We start from the raw sequence: 13,956 nt of genomic DNA, 5'->3' as shown, positions 1-13,956 counted from the left end.
TGGAGCACGTAATCCTAAATCGACTTAACCGATACATGGAGCAGAACCAGCTCTTCCCCACCACCATGCTTGGCTTCCGCGCCGGCCTGTCAACTCAAGACGTCATGTTACAACTTAAGGAGGATGTGCTCAATCCCGTTTTCCCTCACATCACCAGAGCTATCCTTGCATTGGACCTGACGAAGGCCTTTGATAATGTTGCCCACTCCTCCATTTTACAATCACTGAGGGACCTAAACGTGGGCTCTCGCACGCATGACTATATTGCTGCCTTTCTCAGCAACCGATCCGTCTGCCTACAATTAGGCACAGTAAAAACTTGCCCTTTCACGCTAGGCAGTAAGGGAACGCCCCAGGGAGCAGTTTTGTCCCCATTTCTATTTAACATTACTCTTATGCCGTTAGCGAGGGATCTTGACAAAATTCCTTCCATCTACCACTCCTTGTATGCGGATGACATCACCATCTGGGTCAATACCGGCAACCATGGCGAAATAGAATCCAAACTTCAGCTGGCCGCTGACACTGTTGCTACGCATGCAAGCAGCATTGGTCTAAGCTGCTCGGCAGCTAAATCTGAGCTCATAGTCATGGACCTAAAAGAACGGAACCCCCCTAATATTCAAGTCACATTAAACGACACCCCCATCCGCAGGGTCAGTAGAATCAAAATTTTAGGTCTCAGTATTTCTGACAACGGCTCCAACGCCGAGACCATAAAATTAATTCGTGCTGCCATTTTGAATACAGCCTCACTAATTAAACGTATCGCCAATCACCATCGCGGCATGAGGGAAGCAGACACACGTCGCCTCATTCAAGCATTTTGCCTATGCAGGATCACCTACTCCATCCCTTAACTCTACCTTACACCCACGGAGACCGAGCAACTCAACAGACTTATCCGCACAGCTTACAAAAGCGCTCTCCTCCTCCCTAAATCAACGCCTACTGAAAAACTACTCCAACTAGGGGTTCACAACACCTTGGGAGAGTTGGTAGAAGCTCACCTCATTAGTCGGTACCACAGACTCTCACATACCGAAACCGGCCAAATTCTTCTGCGCCGAAATGGGATAAACCTACCCGGTCATACCTCGGCCACACGCAATCCTCCCACCGCTGTTAGCAACAATCTTTACATTCCGCCTCTTCCCAAAAATACCCACCCGGAGCATAATCGTGAGAGAAGAAAAGCTAGAGCCAAGACTTTGCACAAGCACTACCCTCCTGGCGCTCCGGCAGTTTACGTAGACGCGGCCGAATATTCAAACCGACCAGCTTTCGCATTAGCCGTCGTGGATGGATTCCCCAACACGATAGTCAGTGCGTCCATTCCAAATTTGCAGGATTCCCTGCAAGCTGAAGAAGCAGCAATTGCCCTAGCAATCACACACTCCTCTGCGGAGTATATCTTCTCAGACTCCAAAACAGCAATTAGTAATTATGCCCATCGCAAAATCCACTCCCCGGCCGCAAACATTCTAGCATCATCCCCTCCACCGAATCACCTCATCACCCTCCTCTGGGTCCCTGCACACAGCGAACACCCAGGCAACACGGCCGCTCACTCCCAAGCCCGAGCACTCGTCAACCGGGCTGAGAGCGACCTGGTGCCTTCGTCTCGCAGTGCCAGAGATCGGCTTCTTAATTACCACGACCTCACCGTATTTTATAAAAATTCCCGCCTGCTGTTCCCTCCTCCGCATAAATCTCTTCCCAAAAGTGACCAGGCTTTCTGGCACAGACTTCAGACGGCCACAGTCATGACCCCTTTCCTCCTCTCTGTTATAAACCGTGGCGAAACCTCTCCTTACTGCCACTTGTGTTCTAGCACCAGAGCCGACTTCACTCACTTCTTCCTGAACTGCCCGAACAAACCCAAGCCCCCGTGGCAAGGGCCAAGACACCAGGAGCGATGGGAGGCTGCTCTGCGCAGCTCGCTGCCTGAGGTACAGCTTCTGACAGTGAGCTGGGCCCGAGGGGTCGCCGAAGCACGAAAGTGCCCGGCCATCTAGAGCGGCCTGAGGGCCCATCGTCGTCCTGCTCCCTCGCTTCCCTTTACCCCCCTCACCTGGTACTTTTTGAATCATTAAAGTTGTAACCTACCTACCTCTCTTGGTGGAGGTGAATCTTTCGATCCCCGTCACAAGCTGGATCTCCACAGCGGCCGACGCATCATTACCACCACTATGACTACTGACGCCGCTACATCTACTGCCGCCGCACCTGCTGTCGTCATGGCCCATCCCCGTGACCCCGGAACCTTCTGTGGGACCGACGACGTTGATGTCGACGACTGGCTAGCCCTATACGAACGAGTCAGCAAGCACAAAAGGTGGGATCCCAAACTTATGCTTGCTAATATTATCTTTTACTTGACTGGGACAGCGCGGGTGTGGTTTGAGACCCATGAAGAGGACCTCACATCTTGGGATATCTGTAAGCAGAAGCTCCACGACCTCTTCCGAAAGCCCATTGGCCGTCACCTTTCCGCCAAAAAGGCGCTCGCTTCTCGCGCGCAAACGTCTACACAGTCTTACATCACTTATAAACAGGACGTCCTATCCCTGTGCCGCAAAGTCGACCACGCCATGCCTGAAGAAGACAAAGTCGGCCACATAGTAAAAGACATTGCCGACGATGCTTTCAACCTCCTTTAATGCAGGGATAGTTCCACCGTGGACTCTGTACTACAAGTGTGCCGACGTTTCGAACGAGCGAGAGGCGCATATCTCATCGTTTCGACCGGCTGCCGAACACGGCTGCCAGCTTTTCCTGTGTCGATCTTCCGCCTTCTCGACCGCCAACTAATCACACTACTTTGACCCGCATTGTCCGCCAAGAGCTCGAGGCAATGACTCCTGCAGCTTCACTCTCGCATACCCGCGACAATACGTTGGCTACAATATCAGTCATTCAGGCTGTTGTTCGCCAAGAGGTTGCCAATATGGGTCTTCCTTCTACCTGCCGCACCGACACCGTGGATTCAGGACCTGCCCCTCCAGTAATTGCAGCTGCCTCACCCACCGCCGGTTTCTCGCCCCGATATCGGTACCGCAATCCGAATGAGTGGCGTACCCATGACAATCGTCCCATCTGCTTTACTTGTTCCCGCGTTGGCCACATTTCCCGTCACTGCCGTAGCCGTTGGTACACGCCAACTCGTCAATTCACCTACGTCAACCGCCGCGGAGACTATGCCCCTCGCTATACCTCACCTCGCCCCGACCAGACCACTCTTGACCCCGGTGTCCCTGCTCGTGCTTCCAACCGTTCACCATTCCCGCAGACCCAACGCTCGCGTTCTCCTCTTCCTCGCCGCCGTTTGTCCCCGTCCTATTCCAGCCACATACCGGAAAACAAGCCAATGCAGCTCCCGGAGGTGACGCTGCATTTGCGACCCGGACTGAAAAACCTCTGGTGACCCCTGCCCTACAAAATAATCGCATCGACGTCCTTGTGGATGGTGTTCCCGTTTCTGCTCTCATTGATACCGGCGCCCAACTGTCCGTTCTCAACTTCTCATTTCGCCGTCGCCTCAAAAAAATTCCTTACACCAGCCGTCTCGCCCACAGTTCGCGTCGCCAATGGAAGCCCTGCTGCCGTAGTTGGCATGTGCACAGCGCGAGTTACCATTGGTGGTCGTCATGCTCCAGTGTTGTTCACCGTCCTCCAAGAATGCCCCCACGACGTTATCCTTGGCATTGACTTTTTAACAGCCCACTCTGTCCTCATTGACTGCTCTACCGGCCTACTACGCTTGGACCTTCCGCTCTGCTCTGAAGACCCCTCTTGCTAACCCCGCCTTCGATCAGCACAGTTCTGCCGCCTTCCTCTTGAAGCTGCCGTCAACATTTCTATGTCACCATTCACACTCGTCCCAGATGGCGACTATCTCGCGTGTCCTATTACTGATGTCATCTTGCAGCGGCACGTCACCCTTCCTCATCTAATTGTGCATATCTCTTGAACCGTACCACTCTCCCGGTCCTTAACTTTAGCTTATCAACTCGAACTCTGCCCGAGGGAATTTCACTAGCAGAGCTGTCGCCGATGACCGATTGGGCCATTTCAGCTCTGACTACTGATAAACCAAATGCCGTCCCTGCAACACCTCCCTAGTCCTCTATATCGGGCCCGGATCCTGTTAAAAGCAAGATTGCAGCTGATCTCCAGCCTGAATTTGCCTCAGAGTTAAAACAGCTTTTGCTCACCTATAGTGACCTTTTTGACTTCGGTACCCGCCCATTGGGTCAAGCCACAGTTGTCAGTCACCGCATTGACACCGGTGACGAGTCCTATTCACAGGCAGTCCTATCGTGTTTCGCTTGCCGAGCGACGCGTCATCCAAACAGAGGTCGACAAAATGTTATCGAACGACATAATTGAGCCTTCCAGTAGCCCCTGGGCATCCCCTGTTGTGTTGGTCAAAAAGAAAGATAACAGTTTGAGATTCTGCGTTGATTTAAATAAGATAACCAGAAAAGATGTGTATCCTCTTCCGCGTATAGACGACGCGCTTGATACTTTGCACAAAGCTAGCTACTTTTATTCTATGGACCTTCGTTCCGGCTACTGGCAGATCTCTGTCGACGAGAGAGACCGTGAAAAAAGAGCGTTCATAACCCCTAACGGCCTTTATCAATTCAAAGTCATGCCTTTTGGCCTTTGCAATGCCCCAGCAACCTTCGAACGTACGATGGACTCTTTGCTCCGAGGCTTCAAGTGGACCACTTGTTTGTGTTATCTTGACGATGTAATAGTTTTCTCGCCTACATTTGAAAGCCATCTCCGTCGCCTTTCTACAATCCTAGCGCTTTTTCGCCGCGCGGGACTGCAAGTAAACTCCAAAAAGTGCAGCTTTGGTCACCGACAAATCAAAGTTCTTGGTCACTTGGTTAATGCTTCCGGCGTTCAGCCTGACTCCGTCAAGATTCGTGCCGTCAGAGATTTTTCTCATTCCACGTTCATCCAGCGATGTTCGAAGCTTTATTGGCCTATGTTCTTATTTCCAACGATTCGTCCCGAATGTCGCAGGGCTAGCTCGTCCTCTCGCCAATCTCCTAAAGAAAGACGTTTCATTCTCCTGGGGGCATGAACAAGTTGCAGCTTTCTCGGAACTTATTGCTGCTCTCACAACTCCACCCGTCTTGGCCCATTTCAACCCATCTGCCAATACTGAACTCCGCACCGACGCAAGTGGCCATGAAATTGGAGCTATACTTGCCCTGCGACAACACGGCCACACAAGGATGATTGCGTATGTCAGCCGCCTCTTATCTACGCCCGAACAAAATTACTCTATCACAGAGCGAGAGTGCCTGGCATTTGTTTGGGCTATTACAAAATTCCGCCCTTATTTATTTCGCCGGCATTTTACTGTTATAACAGACCATCATGCCTTGTGTTGGCTTTCCTCCCTCAAAGATCCTGCAGGCCGTTTGGGGCGCTGGGCGCTTCGATTACAAGAGTATACATTTTCCGTCGTGTACAAGTCCCGTCATCCCGTCGACTCCCCTAGTCCTACCGACTCTGATGATGACGCATGCGTCTTGTCTGTGTCTGTGTCTGTGTTGCCGACGAACAACACTTAGATCCTTTGCTCAATTCCATTATCCTCCGTCTGACCTGCGACCGACCTGATCCATCTCTTGCCTTATATGTACTCCACGAGAACACAATATACCGACGCAATATGCTACCAAACGGCGCAGACTTTTTGCTCGTCGTTCCTCAACATCTGCATTCCACCATCCTTGACCAGTTTAATGATGCTCCAACGGCTGGTCACCTGGGAGTCTCTCGCACATACGACAGCCTGCGCCGACGCTTCTACTGGCCGGGGCTATACCGCTCCGTCCAGCAATACATTGCCGCATGTGAATTGTGTCAGCGTCGAAAGAATCCCCCAATTTTACCTTGAGGCCATATGCAGCCGATCCCCATACCCACTGACCCGTTTTCCCGTGTCGGTGTTGACCTTCTTGGGCCCTTTCCAGTTTCCGCCTCAGGGAACAAATGGATCGCCGTCGCCACCGATTTGCTACGCGGTATGCTATTACCAGAGCCATTACGACCAGCTGCGCCACAGACGTCGCTGACTTCCTCCTAGAAAACGTGATTCTACATCATGGTGCCCCTCGTGAACTACTAACTGACCGTGGCCGCTGCTTTCTGTCGCGAGTGGTTGACGAAATTCCCCGTTCGTGCTCCGTCCGTCAAAAATTCACCACAGCCTATCACCCCCAGACCAACAACCTCACGGAACGCCTAAACCGTACCCTCACAGACATGTTGTCCATGTATGTGTCTGAAGACCACCGAGATTGGGACGTTCATCTACCCTTTCTGACATTCGCCTACAATTCATCTGTCCATTCTACCGCTGGATACTCCCTATTTTATATGTTATTTGGCCGCCACCCGTTACTGTCCTTCGACACCTCACTACCCGCGGCAGGCAGACGCCACCAGTACTTACACCAGTGATGCCGTAGCCCGCACTCATGATGCCCGCCGGATAGCTCATGCCAGGCTCTCTGCATCCCAAGACTCTCAAAAGTTCCGGTACGACAGTCGCCACCGTAATGTCCACTACCCTCCTGGGTCACTCGTCTTGCTGTGGCTCCCGTGCCGCCGCGTGGGCTTGTGTGAAAAACCTTTGCCCCGTTACACAGGCCCTTACCGAGTTTTGCGCCCCGTGACAGACGTCACATGCGAAGTTGAATCTGTGCCTCCGAAATCCTCGTCCAGAGCGCCATCCTCTGAAATAGTGCATGTGTCCCGCATGAAGCCCTATTATGCCCGTTCTGTTCCACAAACGTAGAACGCACCGGGACTGTGCGTTCCCGAGGGGGGGTAGTGTTACTGAGCGGTATTCGCTGGCCGTGCTGACGAAAAAGAAGTGCGACAGACTCCCATAAGAAGAAGATGCAGACGAGTGATGTGCTGTGATCATCCTCAGTGGTGTGGACAACTGCCGTACTGTGAATATTTCCCGTAACAAATATATACAATTTTGAATGACAATATATATGAACGTATAAACAGTGTAGAATAATTTGCCAAATAAAATAGATATAAATATATACAGAAATCGCATGTGCAGTATGTATTGCACATGTGGGTTGCGGTGTGAACATAATGAAAGTGGGTTAAAAAGCACCCGGAAACGCCCATCCGACACGGAAACAAAAGGGCAAGACCATTGACGAAGGAACTTTTGTTCCCCAAGGTAGAAAAGTTTCTCAACCAGAAAGCTTACGATCTCCTTTCGTTGACGCGCCAGGACAGGGAAAAGCGCACGTCGGCGCCGGCTCGATGCCACAGCCTCACAACGATTGTGCCATACCGCGAAAGCGCCATCTACTATCAGCCATCGTAGATAAAATCAGCATACAAAAAGAGAATTTATGGGGTACATACATACATACATTTTATTTTTATTTACTATTTTATTTATTATACCCTCAGGGCAAAGCATTACAGAGGGAAGGGGGAAAGTACATAAAAACACTGAAAAATGCGAAATATGAACAGAACGCTACAAATCGCTAAAACAAAAGAAAAAAGTCATTACAAGTAAATAATACAATATTAAACATTAGGAACGGTAACAGCAGAACGAAACAGAACATGATCAGTAATTGCCGCAACGGAAGAAGGAAGGTGGTTCCAGTCATATGATGTACGAGGTATAAAAGAGTCCAAAAACGTTTTAGTTCTGCAGATGGTGATGCCTACTTTGTGTATATGATCGGTTCGAGGTGAAATGTATGAAGAGGGAACGAGCAGCTCACAGCGAATCGATTCGTGATGAAGCATTTTGTGAAAAAGACACAGACGTGCAGTTTTGCGTCGTGATGCAAGTGAAGTTAATCCCAGGTTACGTTTCATGGTGGTTACGCTTGATGTGCGCAGGTAGTCAGAGAGGATAAAATGAGCTGATTTGTGTTGTAATTTCTAGTAGGTCGATCAAACGTTTAGTACCAGGATCTCAGACTGCTAAGCGTATTCAAGCTGTGAGCGGACGAGAGAGGCGTATAAAAGAAGTTTGATGTTTGCTGGGCTGCGTGAAAGTTACGTCTCAAATAACCGAGCATGCGATTAGATTTATTAGTAAGGTACTCTATATGTGTGACCAACTGAGATCGGAAGTAATATGAATTCCGAGATACTTATATGTTGGAACAGGTTCAAGAAAGACATCATTAAGGGAATAGTTGGGCAGATCATTTTTAACACGAGCAATACGTTTGCACTTGTTAGGATTGAGTGTCATGTGCCAAGTTTTACACCAGGATGAGATAGTGTTAAGGTCAGTTTGAATCAAGTGCTGGTCTCTGTCGTTTGTTATTTTCCGAAAAAGAACGCAGTCCTCAGCAAACAGATGCACAGAAGAGGAGAGATTTTTCGGTAAGTCGTTTATAAAGATAAGAAAGAGCAGAGGCCCCAAGACAGTGCCCTGGGGAACACCGGAAAGAACAGGGTGAATGGTGGAATTAACGTCGTTAACTGCAACGAACTACTGACGGTAAGAAAACATTTGAGCCATTTTAGAATGTTAGTATCTAATCCAATCGTGCGCAGTTTTAGTAACAAGAGGGGATGAAAAACCTTATCAAACGCCTTCGCGAATTCAAGATAGATTCAATCGGTAACCGAGCGACGGTCTAAAATTGTGTGAAGTTTGTGTGTGATTAAAAGTAGCTGTGTTTCGCATGAATAAGACTTCCTAAAACCGTGCTCAGAGGGATGCAAAAACGAGTTGGATTCAAGAAAACTGACAATACGTAAAAACAGTATGTGCTCCAAGATTTTGCATGGGATGCTGGTAATTGATATGGGCCGGTAGTTAAAAGGAGTTAAACACGCACATTATTCACAAAACAAAGCACTATACAAAACACTATAGGTTACATATGCATAATAAACTAAAAATAACATGATTCCCCAGAGAGGGGAAAACAGTATAAAAGAGGAGAGTTCTAATAAAGGACGACAGGCATCTCAAGTCTGCTGCCTCGTACAATTAGAAGCGCGTGCGCCAGCGCCGCAGAAACCGCGTCTCGTCGTCCGTTTCTAACTGTCCAGACAGATGCTTCTAGACGACGAGGCGCAGCCTCTGCAAGGCTAGGTACATTGCTCGGGCGGCAGTTCGGCGCGCAGCGAGGCACCTGCGACGCCACAACACAAACAGAACCACACTGAACACAAGGTGTTCAAAAGGGTGGCGCCGGCGCCTGACGCCGGGGTCATGTGGACGTTAAACATCCTATATGCGAACCGCCACATTGTTCTCGCAACTACACATTCGAAAACAACATGCGTGAGGCTCTCAGGAGCACCGCAGTTGGCACACTGCTCATTGGGTGCAATACCCCATCTGGCAAGGCTCTGTCTCGTGGGGAGGACGCCCCAGCGCCTAAGCCAGTCAAAATCTCGCACTTCATTTGGCAGCCGACGAGCTGCCCACGCTCGTCATTTGGGCACAGCAGTCTCTCGTTGCTCATCAGCTGAAAACCTGCGAACGGCTACTATTTCGCTGATGCGTATGGCTGGTAGGTAGCCTACATTAACATCTGACAGGTCTGCATCGAGAGTCGACTTTATCTCGGCAATCTCGCGGTAAAAAAGGTAGAGGTATGTCCGCCTGTGGACAGAGGCATTTTTCGAGTGTAAGCACACGACGCGCCGTGCTCATCCAGTACAGGATGAGCGAGAGACCAGGCTAAGACTCGTCAGCTAATAGCCTCTCCACCTGCCTTAGCGCGAGTACTCGAGCCACTGTCGGGATTCACGGCAGGCCAAGGCCTCCCCTGCTTCGGAAGGTGTAGGCTGTGACGGGCTGTTAGCGCTGTCCTGCCATCCCAAACAAAAGTCCCTATAAAGGACGCGAGTCTGCTCGTCACACGGCGCGGGATTGTCGCGATACGCGCCACATAAAGGGTGAAAGCGCACGCTCGTGTCTTGACGACACTGACTTTAGCATTGAGCGTGAGGTTGAAACGCGCTGCGTCTGAAAGTGCGTGCATTTCTCGCCAGAGACCTACGTGCCATGTGCGGGGGGAGGCCCTGCTTGGCTCAAACAGCACGCTAAGTACACGCACTGCGTTCACAAATGGTACGGCGGCGACTAAAGGGCCCCTGAACTGACCGAAGCGGAGTGCGTTACTTTTCTTCGTGTTGAGCTGCGGTCCAGATACAGCTGCGTATTCTGAAAAGATGTTTAAAAAACAATGAAGCTGTCATTCCCAAGCACGAAGAGTGAAACGTCTTCTGCGTATGCAGATGCAACGACAGTCTTCTGTCCTACTGATGGAAAACCTCGAATACGCCTGTCCGCGGCAACCCTACGCTGCAGCGGGTCGAGCGAAATTATGAAGAGTACCGGCCAGAGCGGGCACCCCTGACGCACTCCCCGCGTCACGGAAAGCTGCCGGCAATTTGGCCATTCAGTACTAGTTCACTGCTAAGATCTGTGTAAAGGCCGCGTAGGAGCTGAACGAATTCGTCAGGAAAACTAAGTGAGCGGAATACGCAAACAAGTAATCATGTTCTACGCAGTTGAAGGCCTTTGCCTGGTTCAAGGAAAGAAAAGCTCCAGTGATCCGTTTGGCACAGGCGTATTCGAAGACGTCTCTTGTCAGTGTCAGCGAAGCGAACACCGATCGTCCAGGTACCGAAGAGTACTGGCGTGGGCTAACCAAGTCCTGAAAGTAGATTCGCACCCTACGGACCAGCAATGTGGCTACAAGTATATAGTTGCTGTTATGGAGGGTAATCGGTCGCCACGATGAGGGGCTAGACGGCGTCATGCCCTCCTTCGGTATTAGAACGATACCGCCGACACTGAACGACGGTGGCTTGGTGCCGCTCTCGAGGAAGCAATTTACGAGCTAAAGTAAATAAGGACCGAGGATGTCAAAGAAAGTAGGATAAAAACCGGTTACAAGTCCGTCAGGACCGGGAGCGGTCGACTGGTTCATGGCGTCTAAGGCACAACGCACCTCCTCCAAAGTTGCCAGCTCAAGTGCCGAACATGCATCTTCTGGAAGTTGAGGAAGAGGCCCACAGAAGGAGCCTACAGCTTCTTGAAAATGCTCCTCCTTGTCGAGGCCTTGCGACGAAAAGAGGGCTGCGAAATGCTCGGTAAAAGAGTCGCGGATGTTCGCGGGTTCCGAAGACGTCGTACCGTCCACAAACGTGACGCTCTCCACGCGAATTCGCCTGTTACTGCGCTGCCAAACGGCTCTAGCGTGCTTGAGGTCCGCGGCATCCTCAAGCGGCACGTTTGACGGTCCCGCTGAGAGGGATGCGCTTGAACTGTCTTCGAAGATGCTGTGATAACACTCGCGAAGCGTCTCGAGATATTCGTGCATCGCGAACGTAAGCGTTTGACCGCCACGTACGATGGGTATACGGCGCTGAACGTCATTCAGCAAGGTCGTAATGCGGACACGCCGCGCCTTCCCCGCACACACAAGAACATCGCGCCAGCATGTTTTCAGCGCGTCCCAGATAGCAGGTGCTATGTCACTAAATGCGGCCACAGACAAGCATAGCTCACGGCGTATATCAGTGAAGCACTGTTCATCGCTTAGTACCACTGCATCCATGCGCCACATCAGGGGGCTGTTTGCACGGCCCCGCGCTGCTCGCAGAGTAACCGTGACCGGGAAGTGATCACTTAGTTTAAGGCCTGGTGGGAAAGGCAATACATCGCACTGTAGCAAGTCAGGTGCCATGTTGGAGGGGATGTAAACCCGATCTATTCGGCTCACGCTCTGGCCCCAGACTCGTGTTGACTGGAAATGGTCTCTGTGAAGAGTGACCCACGCGTCCTCCAAGCGTAATGATTGAACTAGTTTTCCAAGTTCTTTCACGTGGTAATTGGAGGCGCCCGGGCCCGGCCCCCTGATGTCGCGCATTGTGTCTAAAACACAATTGAAATCTCCGAGAAGAAAGTGAGGCACGTCGTCGAGAAAGTATGTCATGATGGATCGAAAGAACTCGTTTGTCAGACTACGCGTGACTGGCGCGTACACGTTGACAAAACGAGTTATACGGCCATCTATAAAAACGTCAACGACAATCACGCGCCCATCTATGCCATATGTACAGTGAGCACATGCCCTGTATGCTGGGGAAAGAAAGATCACGCCTACGCCACAACACCATGAGTCCGTTAACGAAAAAGTGGCCTCAACATTAAAACGAGAACCAAATTAGCTGTGGCTTAGCTCTGGTCAAGCCTGAGTGATTGCGATAGCAATACCTCCCTGCTGCGCTTGGCTCTGCTGGTGGTTTGGCATGGCTTCGCCTTTTGTGCAACTAAAGGATTTACTCTGGACACAACATGGTTTCTATTCCAATGAACACGCTTTGGTGGTCCGTAAAGTAGTGACTCTTAGTCTGAACACTGGCTCGCTCACAGAATTTGTAGAACGCCGCCGGGCTCGTCATTCTGCGGCATAGGCGCGTTGCTTAGCCAACCGCTCTCGCCTTTCATCTGTCTCCTCGGCACGGCGCCGGCGTTCGCGCAGCACGTCGCTACAGCGACGCCTTGTACAACTCCTCAGACATGACTGAGCGAAGCGCGCCTGCGGCGCCCCGTTTATCCTCACCTAGCGAGCGCCCTCATGCGGCGGGCCGACGAGGCTGTCACGTGGTAGCCGCCGCGCCGAGCGAAGGAACGACTACGGCCGAAGTGACAAGTTGGGGCCCCTACTCTCCTATGGTCGTGACGTCACGCTGTCACGTGGTAGCCGAAGCGAAGGAACGATCCTCCACCGACGGCAGAAAAGTCGCAATAAAAGGAAAGGACATCAGAGGGGGGCGGACGTTACACTCCTGCAATAAAAAAACATAGCCTCGCCGGGGTGGCGCAGTGGTAAGACGCCCGACTACTGTGCCGGAGTTCCTGGGTTCGAACCCGACCACGGCGGCTGCGTTTCAATGGAGGCGAAACGAAGTGGCATCCGTGTGCTCTTTGATTTCAGCGCACGTTAAAGATCCCCAGGTGGTCGAAATTACTCCGTAGCCCTCCACTATGGCCCTCCTGTCTCTCTTTCCACCTTCACTCCCACCTTCCCTTACGGCATGGTTATGGTGTCCACAGAGAAAGTATGACAGATACTGCGCCTTTCACTTCCTGAGAAATAATATTATTATTATTATTATTATTATTATTCTACTCGATGCGAACGCGCAAAATGAAGCACCTCCCTTTGCTTGTAAGGGTGGCGAAAGCCTTGCGCGTTAAAGAAAGCGAAACGGAAAAGAGCCATCATAAATAGAAAGACAGGCGGATACTCCGGGGGGAGCGCAGGAACAATTCAGACGAAACGGATATAGCGATACCTTAGCTGAAAGACACAAAATCCGAACAATGGACAAAGTGCTCGCAGAAAAGCAATACAACTAGATTGGTCCAGCACGGTAATACACAAAACATGCAATACTGTGCAAGTTTAGAGACAAAGAAAGGAGTATTTTCATAAATTTATTTTCAGAGTAGAATCTACGAGTGCGGTATAGAGTGTGTCTACCTAAAAAAGGAACTGTTTATAAGCTTATTCATTCAGAGTTTCTAAAACACTAACCTTACATTTAAATATCTCGAAAGAGGAAATATGTCTGAGGCAATCAAGACCACTGTGTTCTCCAGCTCTTCGGGCACGTGAGGAGCGCCGGGATATAGGTGAACGAAAGCGCAGTAAAAATGATAACCTGTAAGGAATGCTGTCGTACGCTTTTCACCCCGTGGCGTTTTTTCTCCGCACACCGCCATCGCGAAAAATAAAAGTTCTTGTGAGACGGAAAGGGAGATATATACAATAACAGGAGTATAGGAACAAAGCAAAAGATACGTTTCACGCAAAGTAGTTATTTTATTGCAAGTGGGATTCGACCACCGCATCCTTTGGAGCGTAAAAAATTGGCTGAAGGATC

The 13,956-nt window shown here is 50.6% G+C and overlaps 1 pseudogene; it reads left to right on the top strand.

Moving 5' to 3' along the window:
• The first annotated feature begins 590 nt into the window (after positions 1-590).
• On the top strand, positions 591-2,018 carry LOC146174176 (uncharacterized; annotated as a pseudogene).
• The last annotated feature ends 11,938 nt before the right edge of the window (positions 2,019-13,956 follow it).

The sequence above is a fragment of the Amblyomma maculatum genome, chromosome 11 (genome assembly GCF_055883805.1).
Source record: "Amblyomma maculatum isolate TAMU_Amacu chromosome 11, ASM5588380v1, whole genome shotgun sequence".
In the NCBI taxonomy this organism is placed as follows: Eukaryota; Metazoa; Arthropoda; class Arachnida; order Ixodida; family Ixodidae; genus Amblyomma; species Amblyomma maculatum.
This window is presented reverse-complemented; position numbering and strand designations above follow the sequence as displayed.